A 5,740-nucleotide genomic window follows, 5' to 3' on the forward strand; every position below is an offset into this window, starting at 1 on the left:
AAGTAGGTTAAATAAACATGATCTTTATGAATGAAATAGAAAATGTTTTTAAAGCTGAAAGAACATCTTGGTAGATTTAAGATTTCAAAAATCCAATAACCTTATGCCACATAAAATATTTTAAAATGAAACAAAAAAGAAAATCATATGAACTGTAACCCAATACTGTTATCTATGTGCGCGCTGGACTCAAGGCTTACAATTACATATTGTCTTTGGGGAGTGTGCATTATTAAGATGATTGTGAGTGATGCCATTTTGAATTATAATTAATAGAATCTTCCATGCAGCATCTGGACCATTTCAGGGAGGTATTGAGTTTTAGAGTTTAGAACAAAGTAGGAAGCACTGATGGCAGAGGCTTATGTCATGCCATGTCTCAATTATTTAGCACTCTTCTCAAATTCAGTAGAGTTTATCACACTTTGTAATCCGGTCACTATAGAACTTATTTTCTGGAATATTCTGTGTTTGATTTTCAGGCATTAATAATTTAGACTGAAGAAGGCTAATCAAAACAAACTTGGGCTGGGGCAAATTTGGGAGATGAGGAAGAAAAAGCACTGAACAGGGAGCCAGGAAATCTGGATTCTAGTTCCAGTTCTGTCTCTGTATGAAATTTTGGCTTAATTAATCTTTCTTAGCTTTGAAATATGAACTGTAAATAATGTTATTAACAAATTATAAGGCCAGTTCTGGTTGTCATATACTGTAAGACCAAATTTCTTGAAATTTTTAGATGATGACATGGGGTAACATAGATAATATGTCCCTCCCACCACAGCCAGCTTCTTTCTTTCCCTAGGATTCTAGGTGACACATTGACCAGGGCTTCCCTTTTTAAAAATATGCTGAATGAATATGACAGAATAATATAATAAAAATTTTTCCAATTCCTAATGCAGTCATTCTTCTGTTAATCATAATGAAGAAGTGATTAAAATATTAAATAATGTAAAATTGATTTATCTCATCCAGTAGTGGCAACATTTTTAGACATATATATTACATGTGTGTTTGATAGGGTGAGAATTCACTTTGAACAGAATAATAAAGCCACAGTTTAAAGGTCTGACATGGCAGGAACGGGACATGAGCCCACTCCCACAATCTAATTTCAAACTAAAATTTGTTCTGTAATTTCCTCTGGGAAGAAAATAGAGTGGTCTAAGTGCTATTGTCTCTTGTTTAGTCTCTGTGACACAAAACCTACATAGTTGTTTGGAAATCTCCACACTCGGAGAAAATAGGAGTTCACTTGTCAATAAAGCAAAGATTTCAGTGAAATGTTTTTGTACCGCCACACAAGACAACCCAAGAAGTAAGGTAACCTGTCCACGAATATGTAAGGATTTACTCTAAATCAAAGAAAAATAATTTTTAATCCGTTCACATTTTCATTTACTTGCTCATTTAACAAACCTTCACTGATCATTAGCATGACTTCTGTTTAGTGCTAGAGTCTATTCAATAATAATGAGCATTCAACCATTGTCCCACACAATCACACAATTGAGAAGAGAAGATAAATTGTGTTCACATGTGCAAATTATTCAAGTCATCATTATGTAAATACCAGAAGAGAAGTTATGATTTTTTTTTTTCTTGGGCTGTAATGATCACCTAAGTCTTCATTGGGAAAATACCCTTTTTGCTATGTAAAGCTCCATTTTAGTGATTCATCACATTTCCTTATAGTATTTATTATTAGTGTTCTTCTAAGTTAATTCTTTTACATTTATAAAGTAAGAACATGTGTTATTATCTCAGTTTTATATTCAAATGTAGGGATATCAGAAAGGTGTCATGACAGTGGAGATGGTGAATCCCCACATAGAAGCAGAGCAATGAGACAGGAAAGCCCCAAATCCATGCACATTTACAACAAAACTAGTTGACAAGGTTTCCTTACAAATCTCAAAATACAAGCAGGTGGGGATAACCCATCAAAACCTACCAAAACTAGCAAGACCTTCATGATATCAGCATCTGAATGGGAGGAAGCAAAAAGAAGAAACAAGGGTGCATGATAATGCTGACAAGCATAATAGCCAAACTCCTGGATTTCTTCATATATTGGACCCAGAGAGAAGTTTAATCATAAATTGTTATATCATACTAGAGAAAAAGTGTGCTGAGTTTAGGTCAAGAACTAAATGAAGATTTTCCATATTAAGAAGTCAAGTTTTAGCTGAAATGAAAGCAATATATGACAGTATTGTGTTATTTGGAAACATGGAAATAAATGCCAACTAACAGAGTGGAATGCAGGAATTTGGGGTAATATAAAGTGAGACAGGAGGCTGCTATTTTTCCTTATAGTATCTCTGGCACTCTTTGCTTGTCTGAACCGTGTATACATGTAATTTTTGAAAACAAAAAGTATTAATAGTATTGGCAAGAAAGTAAAAAACAATATTTCCATGACCTAAGTGAAACTTGAACAAATTTGAGAGGAACATTGGCTGTATTTTAGCATTAATACAGAAATATAGAGAAATATCAGAGAAAATTTGTTAAGCTGCAACTCCATCCAGAGAAAATAACACATGTTGCCTTCACCATGAGCAATTTTGGCTTCAGCATCTGTAGTTCACTCTTCTTTCTTTAACAAACACTGAATTTATTTTGTTTAAAATTTCTAGCCATGGAACATTTATGAAATACAGTGAAATTTTAGAAATTAATTTAAAATATATTTGCAAAGATCATAAATATCAGTTAATAGATAGATGTTAACTAAATGCATCTTCTGTTTGATCACCAAAAAATATACTATAGTGAATACTGAACATAGCACCAACAGTATATGAGAGTTCAAATTGCTCTGCAATCTTGCCAATACTTAGTATTGTCAATCTTTAATTTTAGCCAGGTTAATAGATGCATGTTGGTATCCCATGTTATTGCTAATTGGCATCTTCCTGGTCACTACTCAACATAAATATATTTTCAGATAACTATTGGCCATTTCTATATCATCTTTAAAACATTTTTGACATGCCAATTCAAATTTCAGGTTCTCTTTCCTAAAAACTATAATTTTTGTTGATTTGGATGAATTTCTATATTTTTAGATAAAATATTTTTGTTAGAGATACACAAATACAGCTTTTAAAACTCAGAAGCAGAATATCTTACTATATTCACTCATGTAGTTATCTGCTCCTTTACTCTTTCTTCATTCCTGATGTTCCGACTTCTTTCTATTGTTCCTTTATTTGAATAGCTGTCTTCAACAGTTCTTTTCAGATAGGTTTTCTGGTATCAATTTCTCTTTTTCTTAATCTGAAAAGTATTTATTTCACTCTCCATGGATATAAGATTCCGACTCTTGGCAGGGGCTTTTTTTTTCAGCATTTGGAAAATATGCCACTTTCTTTTGGTTCTCACGGTTTTTGAAAAGAAATTTGTCATCAGACTGTTGTTTTTATAAGTAATACATTGTTTTTCTCTGAATGATTTTAAGATTTTTTTGTTCTTGGTTTTCTGAAGTTTGATTTTGATGTGCCTGGGGATCAGTTGTTTTGCTTTATCCTCTTTGTGGGTTCACTGAGCCTCTTGATTCTGGAATTTTATGTCTTTCACCAAATTCGAGCAGTTTTCAGCCCTCGTTTTATTTTATTTTATTTTTTAAATGAAACTCTATACATTCCTTTCTGTCTGGGAGTCTTATGACACAGAGATAAGATCTTTGTATTGTCCTACAGGTCACTGAGGCTATATTCATTTGTTTTCAATCTATCTTCTCTTTGTTCTTCAGACAATACCTTTTTATTGGTATATATTCACATTTACTGATGCTTTTGCTCTGCTCTGTCACTGTCAGATTGATTGTTCCCCCTCATTTGAGTTAATGTTTCTAGTTACGAAGAGTTATTTTGTATTGCATTTTAGAATTTGAGGTATTATGATATGACTCAGTTTCCTATTTAAAGGTCATGACTGTCAAGCTAGGATGGTACTCAGGGGTGTGCTCACACACATAATCTCTACAGGTATCTAGCAGCCAGGAGGAGCTGTCTTTTAACTGCTTGTGTGAGATGATGGTAAGGCTTTACTCAAACAAATTCTGCAGATGCCCACCAGTGTCAGGAGGGAAACTCTCTCCCTGCTGTCACCTAGGGATGGTAGCCAGGCTCTGCTCATGCACAGAGCCTCTGCAAATGCCTACCAGACAGGAGACAAAGCCACTTCCTCACTGTAGAGGTGGAGTAGAAGCCAAGGCTCTTGTCAAACAGTTGCAGTGCTGGCAGCTGTGCACAGTGGAGTGAGGGAGGGACAGAGTGGTGTTTATTTTCATGATGTTTGGCTAGAGTAGACCTAGTGTAGTCAAAAAGATTTTTTAAAATTATACTTTAAGTTCTGGGTTACATGTGAAGAACGTGAAGTTTTGTTACATAGGTATACACGTGCCCTGGTGGTTTGCTGTACCCATTAACGCATCACCTACATTAGGTATTTCTCCTAGTGTTATCCCTCTCCTAGCCCCCCAGCCCCTGACAGGCCCCAGTGTGTGATGTTCCCCTCCCTGTGTCCTTGTGTTTTCATTGTTCAACTCCAACTTATGAGTGAGGACATGTGGTGTTTGGTTTTCTGATCTTGTGATAGCTTGTGGGGAATGATGGTTTCCAGCATCATCCATCCCCCTGCAAAGGACATGAACTCGTCCGTTTTTACAGCTGCATAGTATTCTGTGGTGTATATGTGCCACATTTTATTTATCCAGTCTATAATTGATGTACATTTGGGTTGGTTCCAAGCCTTTGCTATTGTGAATAGTGCCACAAAAAACATACGTGCACGTGTGTCTTTATCATAGAATGATTCATAATCCTTTGGGTAATGGGATTACTCGGCCAAATGGTATTTCTAGTTCTGGATCCTTGAGGAATCACCACACTGTCTTCCACAATGGTTGAACTAATTTACAGTCCCACCAACAGTGTAAAAGCGTTCCTATTTTTCCACATCCTCTCCAGTATCTGTTGTTTCCTGACCTTTTAATGGTCACCGTTCTAGCTGGTGTGAGATGGTATGTTGTTGTGATTTTGATTTGCATTTCTCTAATGACCAGTGCTGATGAGCTTTTTTTCATATGTCTGTTGGCTGCATAAATGTCTTCTTTTGACAAGTGTCTGTTCATATCCTTTGCCCACTTTTTGATGGTGTTGTGTTTTTTTTGTTTGTTTTAATTTTTTTTTTGTAAGTTTGTTTAAGTTCTTTGTAGATTCTGGATATTAGCCCTTTGTCAGCTGAATTGATTGCAAAAATTTTCTCCCATTCTGTAAGTTGCCTGTTCACTCTGATGATAGTTTCTTTTGCTGTGCAGAAGCTCTTTATTTGAATTAAATCCCATTTGTCAATTTTGGCTTTTATTGCCATTGCTTTTTGATGTTTTAGCCATGAAGTCTTTGTCCATGCCTATGTCCTGAATGGTATTGCCCAGGTTTTCTTCTAAGATTTTTATGGTCCTAGGTCTTACGTTTAAGCCTTTGATCTATCTTGAGTTGATTTTTTGTATAAGGTGTAAGGAAGGGGTCCAGTTTCAGTTTTCTACATATGGCTAGCCAGTTGTCCCAACACCATTTATTAAATAGGGAATGTTTCCCCATTGCTTGTGTGTGTCAGGTTTGTCAAAGATCAGATGGTTGTACCTGTGTGGTATTATGTCTGAGGCCTCTATTCTGTTCCATTGGTCTATGTATTTGTTTTGGTACCAGTACCATGCAGTTTTGGT

This window comes from Papio anubis, chromosome 4, assembly GCF_008728515.1.
Source record: "Papio anubis isolate 15944 chromosome 4, Panubis1.0, whole genome shotgun sequence".
In the NCBI taxonomy this organism is placed as follows: domain Eukaryota; kingdom Metazoa; phylum Chordata; class Mammalia; order Primates; family Cercopithecidae; genus Papio; species Papio anubis.